The following is a 17,241-nucleotide window of genomic DNA, read 5'->3' on the forward strand; positions in this document are numbered from 1 at the left end:
ATTACGTTCTGCTCAGGTGCCTTGGCACTACCTCAACAGCACGACTTTGTTTTCGGCATACATTCTAACGGAAAGACAGATGTCAATGGCATGAAGAGATTAAAATATACACATTCAATAATTGGAACAATTACCTTTCACCATGGCTGAGTCACCTTCCACAGAATGGTTAATCCATAGCTATATTCCACTGGCAGTCACAACACTCCAATTCCCCTACTGTCTACAGTACCAGCAGGTAGGCAGGTATGAAGCATTGGGAAAGGGATTTATACATGAGTGCTGGAAATTACCATACAAATTTAGTTGCAGGAATGGGGACACTGAAGGTTTTCTCAGCGGTTCAGACTGTGAAACTGATTTAAGTGGGTCTTTAGTTTGCAAGGATATTTTGCTTCACGGAGCTTGTATTGCTTCGGTTGCCAACTTATCCTGTCACTTGAAGGGTTCCCCAGCTGCTGTGATTCATCCGGTGTTCAAGTTGCTTTCGAATGGAAGCTATTTGATGCCGAATGATCAAGATTGCTGTGGGATGGTACCAGGCATCGCATATCTAGTCACAGTAAGTTCCAGGGTTACTTGTTGTATGCAAGTATTGTTTCCATCTACCCACACAATTAGGGAGGCAATGGTATGGCCCTCATTGAATGTTTCCTTTATACAGTTTGATTCTCTGAGCAGACTTAAAGCCATGCTTTTGCAGAAAGTTGTGGCCTTAACCTCAGCCAGAGAGGCTTTTGATCTCCAGGATGCAAGGTCTTCATCTGAGATACAGGCGCTAATCCGTACAAACTTCCCGCTCCATTTCGGGGAAATGTTTCATCTTATCTTTAACATGTCCGATACAAGGGGGATCGTGCACCAAGTTAAGAGCATAGGTTCTGGACTATTCAGCACCTTTCAGACAATATTCTGAGTTATTCCAGCATTATACACTCCATATTGGGAAGCATTTTTGGAGGGCCTCCACTGGTCCTACTACTTGCAGTTGGTATCCTGGTTTTAATTTTACTTCTTCACAATGAACAGCCCATTTCTTCAAGAGATGGAAAAGGCACTCCGGGTGCGATGTTGCCGTGAGCGCATAGTATGCCATCTGGGCACACCTCGGCTTCAGGAGCTAAGCGAGCATTGGTTCCTAACTTGCAGACCAGTCTGGGTTGACTACATCTTGCCTGTGCTCTGCTGCCTATTCTGCAGATATGAATGTGTGTTGGACATATATCTGACTTTTCTATCACTTGCGCCACCGGACACCGATGTACTACTGGACCCCTTAAAGGGCCACATGTTACAGGATGCTGGGGGTATTCCAATGTTGATAACGGCATTTTTGGTGCCCCCACAGGATATTTCAGCTCCTGTCAGATTGGACAACGGCTCTGAAACAAGTTCACAGGTATCGAGTGTTCCCTCAGTGGCGGCTATGGGAACTGAAGATGATCACCTTTGCTCCATTGACCGGATACAAGAGGTGTTACAGGGACCATCGTCTGCGGATGCAAGCAGCAGTGATGTTGCGTCTCCCACACAGGACACATAAACATTTGGCTCTCCATGTGATGGGAACAATTAGGCCTTTTTTCCAAAACAAGCCAAATTCGAATGCTGAAACATCATTTTGTTTTAACTTTTCTGCTCCCACTCTGCTCAGTCGGTCTGCTCTTATATTAACTCTTTTATAGACTTATAGAGGTTTGTTAGTTTTTATAGCATCATTTTTTAATATAAACCATGTTTTTATACTAGTTTTTATGACAATGTTTTTATGCTTTTTAAACAGGCATATTTTAGCATTAGCTGACCTTATCGTCCTTCGGATGAGAAGTAGGTGTTATGTACCCCAATGTATCCCATTCTATGCTTAGGTAGCTATGCAACCATTCACCTACATTTGGTCTACCTTGCTCTGCATAACGGTTCTAGCACTGACCTTTTAGCCAGTTATAAGCTGAATAAATGTAGATCATTTACCTGGAAACTAACCTCATTTATTATGCATGAGGATTCTAAAAAAAGTCCCTGCTCATGACGTACATAGCAGCATGAACATATTCTGTGTAAAAGTCATGGTCATCGGCATCCTAGGGTGAAATAACTGCTTTGCTTAATCACAGGTATTTTTTCTAGGCTAATTAGCGTAATTGCACTCACAACATATCGATTTTGTAAGGAACCTGAGGCTATCTTTATGTTATAAAAGACCCATTCCAACACTAGATAGGCTGTGGAGAAGCTTCAACGCTGATACTAGACACTGAGGGCCCAGCCTGCAGAAGCTCAAGCAAGCAGTGGTCTGACATTCCTTGCAGATTGTCCAACTCTAGACCAAGACGGGGTCCTTCATTCTTTCCAAGGGGATTCTAAGCTTTACACCCACATGCACGCTAGGTACACTTAGGCACACTTAGGTAGGGTTTGCATCTTAGGAGTACGCTTGATGGCCTGTATATATCCACTGTTTTAGCACCATGGTAGAATTCTACCTTTTATATACCCTACTTCTGTTTCTGTCTAAGGGTTGTCGCAGAGTACATGTTTTAAACTAGAATGACGCTCTTTCAATAAATGCTTATTGAAAACTTCCCCATAGTTTGTTCTGTTTATTTCTCTGAGACCAAGTTAGCACGATTGACTGAGCGAAAAGTGCTGTACTGTTTCCATAATCCCTGAAGGATCAAGTGTTGTCTTCTTTGATAGTTGCCCATAACTATTCTCTCCTTGATAAGGTTAGGGGTCTTATGGTGGCACTTTGAGGTAGCTGCTCTAAAGGCTAACATATCCTTTGGGGGTGTCTGGAATCAGTCTGAACACCAATCCCTTAGTTTATGTTGTCTAAACATGCAGATCCTGTGTATTTTTAGGAACTACACGACAAAGGGGCAGAAAAGGCAAAACAGAACAGAAGAGGGTAAAACAGAGAGCACTCAGAGACTCACACACCCTCTCACTGACTCACTCAGAGACTCATGCACCCACTCAGAGACCCAATAAGACACTCATACACTTACTCACAAACCCACTCAGAGACACATGCACCCACTCACAGATCCACTGAGACAATCATGCACCCACCCACTCAGAGACCCACTTGGATACTCATGCACCCATTCATAGACCCACTCAAAGACTCATACACCCACTCACAGACCCACTTAGACTCACACAGCCACTCAAGGGCCCACTCAGAGACTCATGCACTCACTCAAAAAGCTACAGAGAAACTCATGAACTCACTTACAGACCCACTCAAAGACTCATTCACCCACTAACAGACCCACTTAGACACTCATGTACCCACTAACAGGCCCACTCAGAGACTCATGCATCCACTCATAGACCCACTCAGAGACTCACATGCCCACTGAAGACCCACTCAAAAACTCATGCACTCAATCACAGACCCACTCAGAGACTCAAGCAGTCATGCACATACCCACCCAGAGGCTCATGTACTCACACACAGACTCACTCACAGACTCACACACCCATTCACAGACCCACTCAGAGACTCACACACCCACTCACAAACCCACTTAGACTCAGTCACCTACAGAACCACTCAGAGAATCATGCACTCACTCAAAGACCCACTGAGAAACTCATGCACTCACTTACAGACCCACTCAGTCATACACCCTCGAACAGACCCACTGAGACACTCATGCACCCACTCACAGACCCACTTAGACACTCACAGACCCACTCAAAAACTCATGCCCTCATTCACAGAGCCACTCAGAGACTCAAGCACTCATGCACACACCCACTCACAGACTCACTTAGAGACTCACACACCCACTTACAGAACCCCTCAGACACTCATGCACTCAATCACAGACTGACACACACACTTATGGAAGCAATTGCAAACCCACTCAGACTCTCTGACACTCTCTCACAGACCCACTCAGAACTCACACACCCACTCAACACAAACTCACAGACGCATGCACCCACTCAGATACTCAGACACTCATGCACCAACTCACAAACCCACTCAGAGATTCACACACCCACTCACAAACCCAGTCTGACACTCAGGCACTCACTCACAGACTGACTCACAAACTCATGGACAGACTCATAAACCTACTCAGCCACTCTTACACCCACTCACAAACCCAGTGAGACACTTATGCAGCGACACCCAGGCCCACTCAGACATTCCCACTCCCACACCTATTGAGACACTTAAAGGTTACAGTTAGGAAAATAACATTTAAAAACCGTAGAAATTCACTGAAAAAAACAAAGGTTACAGGGTTGATAAAGTTAAGAAAAATAATAAAAAAAAACTTAGATAGCTGATGTTATCAGTGATGTCACTGACCATGTCTTGGGTCATGTAATATGTGAGGTCAAAGCAGTGCATTGCAGTGCCATAAGCTATAGTTAGCTCAGCTGTTAAATTTCACTGACTTTGTATGAGTGGAATCTGAGCCTAACTATAACGTCCCTGTAACCTTTGTTTCTTTCAGTGAATTTCTTAAGTTTTTTTATTATATTTCCTGACTATCCCTTCTCTGTAACCTTTGTTTTTTTAGGTGAAAAAGCAAAAGGTTAAAGTGACGTTGTAATTTTGTATGATAATAATATGCTACTTCGCTTTAAAAAAAACCTTAGAAATTCACTTTAAAGGACAGTATAGATACATGAAAATGTCAGTTAAAACATATCATTTTTTACAAACAAAACCCTTGAAATTTCCCAGTTATAGTTATCTCAAGTAACTATAACTTGTGCCCTAAGCTAACTGTAACTTGCACGCCCACCATGCAGTGTTGTAATTTCAAATATTGCAGTCATGTTCTCAATGATGCCATAGAACATGTGATATAATATGTGAGGCCATAAGTAGTGCATGGCGGGACGTGAGTAAAGCTTCAATAGGGCATTAGTTATAGTGACTTGAGATAAACATAATTGGTGAATTTCGGTGTTTGTGTTTGTTCAAAATGGTAACGTCCCTATAACCTTCAGCTTTTTAGTGAATTTTTTTTTTTTAAATTCAAAGTAACATACTATTGCCATACCTAAATTTAAAGTCTCTTAGGGGCATATGTATGAAAGCAAAAATTAGTCGCAAACGCTGCGAATCGCAAAAAACAGCGTTTGCGACTGATTTATCGCTATTTCATATGTATGACACATTTCCAAACTGAAAAATAAGAAATCGCTAAATTAGCGATTTCTTAGGCTGCGAAACAAGAAAACTGCGAATTTCCTAGCGAATACCTATTTTGCGATTCCTTAGCGTTGCGAATATCGCTAACAAGAAATCGCAAGCTAAGAAATCGCAAACACATGTATGAAAAAATCGCAAATTGCGATTTTACGAAATTCGCTAATTAAGAAATCGCTATTAACACCAATTGCTTGCAGGTGGTAAACTGGTGCAAGGTACAAAAACCAGCCCACAATGCAACAAACACACCCACAATGGCTGCAATGTACGTGATAGCCAGGAGGCTGCGTATTCGGGCCCTTGCACACAGGAGAATGAGACAGGAACGTATCTTCAGGCTGCGCATCACCCTGTTACAGAACACTGAAGAGGAGATCTATGACAAGTACAGACTGCACCCACAGACCATAATGGACCTGATTGAGGAGCTGAAACCCCACTTGGAGCACCCTACTCGCAGGACACAAACAATTCCCACACATGTGCAGGTCCTGTGCTCCCTGCACCTCCTCGCGTCAGGGAGTTTTCAACGGGTCATAGCGGAGGTTGGTGGTGTGTCACAGAGTGCACTTTCGCGCTTCTTCCATGCCTTCCTAGATGCAATGCTACTGAGGCTCCCACATCACATTTACTTCCCCACCACCCAACAGGCATTACAACAAACGATACTGGACTTCTACCAGATTGCACGTTTCCCCCACGTCATCGGCTGCATTGACGGGACCCATGTGGCCATCACACCCCCAGCAGAAACTGAATATGTCTACAGGAATCGGAAATGCTACCATTCCCTCAACATACAGATTGTGTGCAACGCTAAGTATCACATCACCGACATGGTAGCCAAATACCCCGGCAGTACACATGACTCCTTCATCTTCCGACACAGTGGAATACACAGACGTCTGAGTGCTGGAGAGTTTGGGGAGGGGTACCTGCTCGGTAAATACATTGCACACATCAATACATCCACTACATCACTTGAGGGGGGGGACATTGACTCACCTATTGTGTTTGTTTTCCATGCAGGTGACAGTGCCTATGCAGTGCGCGACTTCATCCTGACCCCATACCTGGATCCTGCAAATGCAAGTGAGAGGAGCTACAACAGGGCACACAGATCTACACGCTGTGTCATTGAGCGAACCTTCGGAATCCTGAAGAGCCGCTTCCGGTGCCTGCATAAGAGTGGAGGCGCACTGCAATACAGCCCTGAGACCTGCTGTAAAATCGTGGCAAGCTGTGCAATGCTACACAACATGGCAATGAGGAAAGGCACCACAATTGATGTGAGCGATACAGACACATCGGATGACGAGCGCCCTGCTCCCCCTGCCAGACCAGCACCAGGAGTTGGGGCAGCTGCTGGACGCCAGAGACGGACTGAGATCACACAAAACTACTTTTAGGTGAGTGTTGAGGAAATGAGACTACAAAGCCTGATGATGTGTCAAGTGTTTAATCACACTTAACATGAAAGAAATTGTAATTGTCCCCAGCACATGTTGTACACACAGTGCAGAGAAGGCACAAGAAATGGGGCAAACAGCCTTTTGCGGGTTAATGCACCCGTGTTGCAGTCAGTGTCCCCGCAGATGATCACCTCCGTCGGTGCCGTCCAGGGTGGTTGACCCCCATGGTGCGCCCTTGGCCTGCTACCTGTCTGCCACTGCGGCGTCTTTCACCTGGCAAGGTTGGAGTGATGCTGCTGCGACTCGATGTGTCCTCACTCTCAGCAGAGGCCATTAGTGCGCTGCCACCTGCATTGGCTGTCTGCAGCTGTTCCACAGCAGTGGTCACCTGCGCCAGCCCTCGCGCTATGTCCTGGCAGCAATGTGCCATGTCCACCTGCATGGTTACGCTTCTGCGTGTGAGTGCGCTGGTGGTGGTGCAGAGGCGGTTGACTGCCTTGGTGTAATTGTGTAGCCGTGCATTGGCACGTCATCCAGCCCTGTCATTGGCAGCTTGGGTGTCCCTCAAAGTGGCACAGAGCTCTCGTATTGCCGCTACCATGCTGCGATTGTCCTGATGTAGGCGGCCTAGCTGGCGACTCATTGACCGCATTGCCTTGCTTTGCAGGCGCTGTTCCTGCAACATGCACTGTTCCAAGCCGGAGAACACGGTGCCTTCTCCTTCTGTTGCAGTGCTGCTCCTGGGCCTTGACCTGGAAATGGCCTGTTCCCTTTGCCTTGGTGTTGGTGCGTCATGACGGGGCATGTCTGTCACACCCTGACTCCCCTCTCTCCTGTCGGTGTCATCGCCTGTTGCTGGGACTTCATCCTCAAATGGAGGCAGTGGGGGCACATGTGCGCGCTTCCTGCGCTGAATTGGCTGCTGCTCTGTCTCATCGCTGGAGTCCGCAGGGTCTGCTGGCTCCTCTCCCTCAGCGCTGTCTTCTTGTGGCATGGCGTGTGCTGTGGATGTAAAGGGGACTATATGAGTTTGTGTTACTGTCTGCATGTGGCACTCAATAAAGTTACAAATCTTTGACGGCTAATCTCTGACACATTTCTATTCAATGATCCCCAAAACACATATGTTGCATTTACTTGTGATGGTGTCATGGACACACAGTCAGACACAGTACTACGAGTACCATGATGCATTGCTGGGTGTGCTGTAAGACCTGGGCTGGATTGGCATGTTGGGAGTTAACTATGCGCATTTGGGGGAGTGTGCAAGGGATGGGGAGGAGTGCAGGGTGATTTGGCATGCATCTTACCTTGTCTGCTGGATGAGGGGTCGGAGCTGTCGATTGCAGCCACACCACCAACGCTCTCAGGCAGGAGGGTTGACTCCACAAGCTCCTCATGGGGGGTTGGCTGCTCTGCAGTGGATGGTCCTCCTCCAGTCTGACTGGCATCCTTGAGTCTGGCTGCCACCCTCTCCTTGGACCTCTGGCGCATATCATACCACCGCTTGCGCAGCTCCTCGATGGTGCGTGTGGTGACTCCAACAGCATTCACCTTGCTCTGTATTTCCAGCCAGATTTTCCTCTTCCTGGCCTCTGGGACTTTGAGTGCCTTCTTCCCAAACAGGAGCTCATGGCTGCAGACCATCTCCTCAATGAGGACCTCCTGCTCCTTTTCTGAAAACTTGTGTTTTCTCTTTCTTTTTTCTGCATCTTTGCCCTGCTGGTTTTGTTTCGGATCCATTGCTGGTTGCTGTCTCCAGGAAAGCCTCCTCACACTCCACAAGCAGCCTCTGGGTGTGGCTCAGGTGAGCAGGTGCAGGCAATCACTACAGTTTCCTGTTTGTGATGTCATCAGCCTGCACCAGGCTTGCAGATTCCCGTTTTTGCGATTTCTTATTTAGCGAATTTCGCTATTAAGAAATCGCAATACGGGATTCTGCGAATTATTTGCGATTTTTAAGGAATCGCAAATGATTAGCGATTTATTTTATACATCCCGTTTAGCGAATCTGATTTTGCGAATCGCAAATTCTCGCAATTTGAGATTCGCTAAAGGGGAGTTTGATACATATGCCCCTTAGTGTTTTTTTTTTTTTCAGTGAATTTCTTTCTTTTTTTAATGTAAAGTAAGATGTACATCGTTGGGCATAATGTGGGGTTTGATGCAGGGTCTGGCTTGTGGCCAGGCTATGAGCCTAAGCCCCTGCTGGTGCCCAACTCCCTGCTGTGCTCGACCATTGGCTAGACCCTGCACCCAACTCTGGCAACAAACACCTGCTGCGCACAGCCTTTGGTAATGCACAATGCAGTGAGGCGTTGGGCACAGCAACCCCCTGCTGGGGCACACAGCTAACTATACAAAATAGAAAGGGTGTCATTTTAAGTAAGGCATTAATACAAGCATTGTCAAAAAGCCACCAATAACTAGAATCAGATGTATTATTCAAAAATTCACACATTCCAATGATTAATAATGGTGATTGTCATAACATTTTTGGAATAAAGAATCTTCAAGTACAGATAATTAACATGTTTTTGAGTCTTTTAAAACAATTAGTGCCTTCATTGAACCAATTAATGTAAGTGTCCGCACTCCAGCTTAAAAGATTATGTATCCAACTGAGAGTGCTTTTAAAAATGGATTTAATGACCCAGGCAATGTACAGTTTTTTAATTTTGCTGGGGGCGCTGCAGTGCACACAACATAAAAAATAAATATTTGGTGGTTCCCTGCCTCTTCTAGGGACACCACAAACAAGAAAATATCTAATTTAAAAAAGCCCTAGGGCATTATATGGTGCTCCTTGCTAGGGATAATAAATAATAATTGAGGGGCTTTAGCTGCTCATTTATTATTCATTTTCCCCTTTTTAAAAATGTTTTATTTTAATTTTTATAATGGATGTCCCACCCTGAACACCCACCAGCTTTTTTTCATTGAGATTAGTGGGGATCCCTATGGCCCCCCCGCCCTGCCTGCTCTTCTTCCAGCAGACATCCAGGATGCTGGCCCGAGCCGGCAATTCTTTTAATATATATATTTTACTTGTGGAGGGTGCATCGCAAAGATATTGTGGCAGCCATTTTAGAATTCGGTGACTCAGCCCCCTGTCCTGTAAAAGGATTTTTTTTTCAAAGTATAGGACTGGTGTGGGGGAGGAAAGGTCCTTGAGGACCCCATCCTCGGGCCAAAAATTTATTTTTTCAACACTACTCAGATCCGTGGAGGATCCGTTGTACGTTGTAAATTGTTATTTAAAATCACATTCTCCAGCCCTATTTACATAAAAGCCCCAGGTGTGAGCCTGGTCTTGGGGGGAGTCATTACAGTGATTACTTGTGGAGAGTTGGAAATGCTGTCCTCTACCCAATATCGCATCCCTGGAGCTGAAGCAATTTATATGGAGGGGGGGTGTACGGCTCACCTCGCTGAGCCGCTGGAAGAGCCTAGGAACCACTTGGTTTGTGAAAGAGTCAGCATTCAACACCCTGTCTTTATCAGGGCCTTACTAAGGCCATAACAGTAAGCTTATAACCATTACTTAAAGTTACATTTCCACTCAAATTCTGGCCTAGGCTAATGGTAAGTGGTAAAATTTAAATTTACAGTGGCAAAATACTACTAGCTTTTGCAAATATAATGTGACTTGTTGGTGTGCAAGAGGGCCCAGGTACCGATGCCTTTATTCTATATGCAAAGAAGAATATGAGCACAGTGAGCCAATATCTCCTGTAGTTGCACAGGGATGGTAAAACAATGGTGTAGCTATATGCCAATGTACTCACCAGAATCCAGAAAGGCTAATGTTACCACCAGTCAGTCCCCTGGAGCATCAAACAAACGTATACTTTCTATTGACGTTTAGTGACACATGAGTGACACATGTCATTGATTTGCTGCCTTTCACATATGGGGTTGCTGCATTAAGATTGTTATGAATTAAGATGCATATCCAGACAATTGTTGCTTCTGTTTAATTTGTAGATTCCCCTGAAAAAGGGCTCACTGAAAGCCCGAAATGCATTGGGCAGCATGAATTTCATGATCATCTGAGAACTCAATGTTATGATTGAAAGAAAAATGTGGTCTTTGGCATTAAATTGACTGGATTCACATGTCTCTGTTGCATTGACATTTCTATATACTTTTGGATTTTTGTTTTTTGAGAACTATGGTGTTATAATTGTTCTAAGAAGAGGTTTTGAAGATATGCATAACTATGTGCAAAGTTTAACACATTGATTGTCTCTATTTAGGGCTTGTGCAGTGCACGCTGTATCCTGAACATCCGCTCAGGTTATTAGCTTGGACTTTGAGAATGTTAGCACTTTCCTGTCCTTTGCTATTTGGTGCCTGCAGTCTGTCCTAGGTCATATGACTGGGTGCAGTTGGCAATTGGATTTCATAAATTCCTACCAGTCACACAATAGAGGGATTAGGTGTGCCTGAATGGGTCATTTGCTGACAGGATTTGGGGGGGCAGAGCTGGGCACAGCCCCACTCGCAACTGAATAGGCTGTGCTTTCTCTTTCAACAAAGGACTTGTCAGCATTGCACTATGCTTTCAGCCAGCTTGGAGACAAGGCAGGGATGTCAGGAGATGCCAAACACTTCAAAGAGAAACCTCTAAAAATGTATCCTACTTCAAAGAAGGCACAAGGTATAACATGAGGACCCTGAGACTCACTCTTCAGTTCACTTTATGGACCTGTGGAAGGACTCTCAGAGGACTGCCTGCTACTTTGACCTGCTGTGCACTCCACAAGACTGCTTTGCTGCACCTGGAAGGACTGCTTTGCTGCTTGAAGCCTTCAGAGGCCTGCTCTGTAATGTAATGTACATAGGTACTTGAAGAGGGCACAGGTACTCAATAGAGTATCCCGGCGCTGAGAGACCTCAAGACAGACACTGACAGAAAATCTACTGGAGCACAGGCTCATTGGCTATTGCTGGAATAGCTAAGATTTCAGCTGCTTCCTGAAGGTGAGTAGGTCCTGCACCTGTCTAAGTGACAGTGGCAGATAATTCCAGAGACAGGAGGCCTGCACTTGGAAAGAGCCGCTGGCTATGCGGGCGCAGGAGAACATGGGGATTGACAACTGCTGCTGCGATGAGGACCACAGAGGACCACAGAGTTCTACGTGGTATGTAATGCTGAACTCTTTTCCCAATATAGAAGGCACCAGTGTCATGTAGAGCTTTAAAGGCCAGAACCAGAGCTTTGAACCGAATCCTCTTAGGGACCGGCAGCCAATGCAGGTCTTTCAAATGGGGGCACACCCGCGTTCTAGGTCCTAACATGAGAATCGTCTTTGCCGCCACATTCTGGCCCACTTGAAGATGTGTCAGTAAATATTCCAGGAGGCCCAGGTACAGGACGTTCAGTTAGTCCAGCCTTGACACACTCAAAGCCTGGACCACCATCTTTCTGTGGGTAACCGGGCAGAAAGTGCTTTAGCATTTTTAACAAGCCGAAACAGGACCCAGCTACTGTTTGTATCTGAGCTTTCATGGATAAATTAACATCCAACTTGAACCCTAAGTTCTTGACTGTCCTATCTGAGTTTACCTGTGGAGACATGTCCAGAGACCACCATTGGCGCAACCCCTCACAGGGAGAAGGACCAAAGAAAATTATCTCTGATTTTTCCGAATTACGCTTTAATTGGTTTAGTTGTAACCAGGAGAACACCTCAGGCAGGTTTTGATCAAATCAGCGCCCTTGTCACAAGTAAACAACAATTGAGTATCATCTGCGGATGATACTATTGTCGCACCATGTGCCTCCGCTAGAAGCGCAAGGGGGACCATATATTAGTTGAAAAGTGTCTGGCTCAGAATCGAGCCCTGAGGAACCCCTAACTTCATGGGGGGGATGAAGGCAGCAAAGGGCGAAGACCAAATAATTTGCTGGTCGTTTTCCAAGAAAGACGAGAACCACTTGAGTACTGTGCCTCCAAGGCCGCACTCCTGAAGTCTCTGTTGGAGCCGGTCGTGGGGCACAGTGTCAAAGGCCGCAGATAGGTCTGCAGCTTAAGCCTCGTTTCATCACTTAAACCCAAGACTACCAAAGTGACTACCAAGGCTAGTTTGCTGGCCTCCTGTTCAGAGCCACAGGCTCCCATCGTCTTGCACCCACACCTTACCCAAGACTAAGTGAGTCCTGAACCACCAAGTGGTGCCCCTCTAGTCCTGGGCCCTTGGTTGTGGCCATAAAGGTGCCCAGATAGTCAAAAACCAAAAATTGTGGCTAAAAACAGACCGAGAACTGAGGGAAAACTGGAATCAACCTGCTAATCAATCCACCTCTTAGACTTGGCTTTTTCAACGGGTTTATCATCAAGACGTTTTGCTTTTTGGCCTCCTGTTTTTGACCTTGTTTTTGTTGGTTTTAGGACTCTGGGCACTTTTCACTGCTATTCAGTGAAAAAGTGCATATACTCTCTATGAAAATAGTGTTTGGTTTGGTGTTTCCATGATTGGCGTATTTGATTCACTACTGTTAGATTTGGGGGTCTCTAGTTGGTAGGGGTATGTACCTTTGACAAATAGGGACCCTTGCGTCTAGTCAGGGTGAAGGGGTACACTCCTAAAATAACCCCCAGCTCACCCCCTTGGTAGCTTGGCACGAGCAGACAGGCTTATCTCAGAGGCAGTGTGTAAAGCATTTGTGAACACATACAGTAATCCAGTGACAACACTACAGATGGACACCACACAAGTTGTATATTTAAAAATAAGTATCTTTTAAATAGACTTAACTCAAGACCACAAATGACAAAAATCCACAATACTGTACTTAAAATGGTAGAATTAGCTTAGTTCTCTTTAGATGTTAAAAATCGACACTTTGAGTTCAATGTACCTTTGGATGCGTAACGCTATACAACAAAAGTGTTGCAGGGAAGGTGATGCGTCGGTTCCTTACATACAGGAACGGTGATGCTTCGGTTGCTTACTGCGCCCACAGCGCCGTGATGCGATGAAGATTCGGTGCAATGAAACAAAGTTGGCGTCTTCTTCTTAATGCGACACGATGCGTGCATGCCTGACGGCCGTGCGGCGACTCAACGATTCATGTGAGCTGCGACAGGCCCTGCGACACGCTTCCCCGGTGATTAGAGATGCTTCAGCGATGCGCTGTGACAGCTGCAGCGGTGACGCCCTTGTTCAGTGATGTGACGACAGCGGCTGCGGCGGTGACACTCTTCTACGGTGAAGCGAGATGCTTCTGCGATGCGATGCGACAGCTGCAGCAGTGACACCCTTGTTCAGTGATGCGACGACAGCGGCTGCGGCGGCGACACTTTTCTCGAGTGATGCGAGACGCTTCTGCGATGCGACAGCTACAGCGGCGACACCCTTCCTCAGTGATGCGACGACAGCGGCTGCGGTGGTGACACGCTTCTTCGGTGTTGCGAGACGCTTCTGCGATGCGACAGCTACAGCGGCAACACCCTTGTTCAGTGATGCAACAACAGCGGCTGTGGCGGCGACATGCTTCTTCTTCGTGAGTCGTGCTTCCAGCTCCTTGCGACACGCAGTTCCTCAGAAAGCCCAACACAACTGCAGGCACTTACAAAGAACTCTTGGGGAGCTGGTGGTTGAAGTCTGTTGTCCCTGAGACTTCAGCAGGAGGCAAGCTCTTTCTCAAGCCCTTGGAGATCCTTCACAAGTTCAATGAAGTACACACAAAGTTCCATTCGCCTCTCTTTGGCAGTCAGGCAATCCCTCATGCTTAGGGATAGTCTCTCCTCAGTCTCTCTGGTTCCTCTCCTCAGCAAAGGTTTCTTCTTCTTTTCCCAAAAGTGATCTAAAGTTCTTGGGTTTGGGTCCCAATATGTATACTCAGTTTCTCTTTGTTCTCTGAAGGCATAGAGGCCTTTGCCTAGTCCAAACCAGTTCTGGTCAGTCCTGGAGCACTTTGTTGGCATGACTCCTTCTTTCCTTTCACAGTGCAGGGCAGAGACATCAGACGCACCACAAGAGGTGGAGCCAGCATTGTGGAGGGAAGACACAGCCCTATTCAGGTCCCAGATGCAACTCCTCCCACCCATCTACATGCAGATCTCTCTATTCAGTCCTCTGCTGACTCACCCTGTCTCCTGGAATCCCCCAGTCACTCAAACTCCAGACAAGGAATACACAACCTAGCAGAGGCAGGCCTAGATGGTTAGACAAGAAAATACCTACTTTCTAAAGTGGTATTTTCAAACCCAGAATGTTAAAACCAACTTTACTAAAAGATGCATTTTATCATTCTGAGTTCAGGCATACTAAACTCAAATTTCTACTTAGTTCCCTGAGTCAGTTAGGATTATAAGATGTAATAATCGAACTGCCCAATCTGGCCTATGGGGAACAGGTAGCCTTGCAATAGTGAAAAACGAAAATGGCTGTAATTCACTATTAGGACATGCCACACACTCCAGGGCATGTCCTACCTTATACTTACAATGCACCCTGCCATTGGGCCTACCATAGGGGTGTTTGATAGGAAGAAAAGGGAAGGTTTAGGGACTGGCAAGTGGGCGCACTTGCCCAGTCAGCATGGTAGTACCAGACGGCACACAGGCTCTGCAATGGCTAGCCTTAGACACACTTTAACAGGCTGCTTCTGTGGGTGGCACAACCAGTGCTGCAAGCCCACCAGCAGCATGATTTACAAGCCTGGGCACACTCAGTGCACTTTACTAGGGTCTGACAAGTAAACCAAATCAGCCAATCATGCAATCACTAATCCATACATCAATTTACCAAAGGGAGAGCATATGCACTTTAGCACTGATCAGCAGTAGTGAAGTGCCCAGAGTCATAAAACAGCCAACAACAGGTTAGAAAAAATACAGGAGGAAGGCAAAAAGTTCAGGGATGACCCTGCAAAAAGGGCCAAGTCCAACAACTACTAAGTCCCTAGGAATATGCACATATGTGCTCAGGGCCTATAAATCAAATGCTGCTAGTTGGTCTGCAGCACTGATTGTGCCACCCACACAGGCAGCCTTTCGAAGGTGTCTCAGACCTGCCTCTGAAGTGTCAGTGCACAGTTTTTATTACCATGTCGACCTGGCAAGTGCACCCACTTGCCAGGCCGAACCTTCCCTTTCCTTAAATGTAAGGCACCCCTCAATAAGGCCCACGGTACCTCCATGGGCAGGGTGCAGTGTGTTAGAAAGGTAGGACATGTACTGGTGTGTTTTACATGCCCTGATAGTGAAAGACGGTGTATTTCGTTTTTCACTATTGCAAGGCTATCTGTCCCATAGGCCTGCATGGGAGTTGCTTTGTAACATCTTAGCATTTTGGCGGCCACGGACAACCAGAAGGGAAAAGAGGAGATTTACTCACCAGACTTCAATAAGAGTTGATATCTTTGAATATTCGGAATGGTCTAACGAGACGCAGATGGTGAACGAGCATATGTACACCTACGGAGGGCGCCCCACCACATGTAGTGGGAGGCGTATTGTATCCTGAGCCTTTAGAAACCTATGTGGTGCTGTATATTATGAACTCTGATCTTTTGATGGTTTGATAGATTAATGTATTAACCCTGTCCTGAGGAGGCCTCAGAAGAATAAAGGCTGAAACGTGGTCACGTCGACACTTCTAAGGAGGAGTCACTTGAACTGTAGTGATTACTTGGAACTGTAGGGTGTCACACTAAAATGACTTGTACTAGTTGACTAGCCTTAAGTGTGCCACCTGGACTACCTCTTAGTGGTCCTTCCAGACCTGTAAGGGGGACTCTGGTGAGAATAATTTTTTAGGGTTATTGTGTTATATACTTATGTTATTTGGTTTATGTATAGAATGTTGTGATATATGTCCTTTTTGTCTCTACTTCATTGATTAGGTGCTATTGTCCATGAGGGTTATAAATATGTTTTGATATATCCAAGCAAGAATAATAATTGTGGAGAGGGTAATTAAATGTGCTCTACTCAAAAATTACTTCGTATCTATTCCTTTATACCATTTGTTACTGTATAAAACTACGTCCCGTGCCCAGGTATAAAAGGGTTATTTGGGTATACCCCTGTTGATTTTGACTTGTAACATCTTACAAGCATAACTTTCCATTGGGACAAGATCGAGAAATGGAGTTTAGGCTAACCGAACTCCCGATTTAAAAATACATCTTTTAGTAAAGATGATTTTTATATTGTGTGCTTGAAAATACAACTTTTAGAAAGTGGGTATTTTCTTTTCTAATCATCTATGTCCTTTTGCCTCTTGTGTATTCGCTGACAGGGTTTTAGACTGACAGGGGTTGGTTTGTGCATTCACACTAGACAGACACCAGGGGGAGCTGAGGTGTGTCCTGCCTTTCCTGGGTGACTCATAGCCAGGCTGAATAGACCTGGCTGCATTTAAAGTAGTAGAAGGAGCTGCTACTTGCACCTGAATGGACTGTGTCTGTCTTTCACAATGCTGTCGCAACTCCTTGGAGTGAGCCTGGCCTGCACCAGGCAGAACTGAAGTATGTATGCCAGTGGAACTTTGTTTGTGCCAACTTCAAAGGGAAATATGGTATAAATAATGGGGCCCTGACAAAGAATTTTAAATTACTGCTGGACTAAGGAACCTGACTAGGAAGAAGAGTCCCTACTTGGACAGGGCAACAGTCTGCCAACT

This window comes from Triturus cristatus, chromosome 8 (genome assembly GCF_964204655.1).
Source record: "Triturus cristatus chromosome 8, aTriCri1.1, whole genome shotgun sequence".
Classification (NCBI taxonomy): domain Eukaryota; kingdom Metazoa; phylum Chordata; class Amphibia; order Caudata; family Salamandridae; genus Triturus; species Triturus cristatus.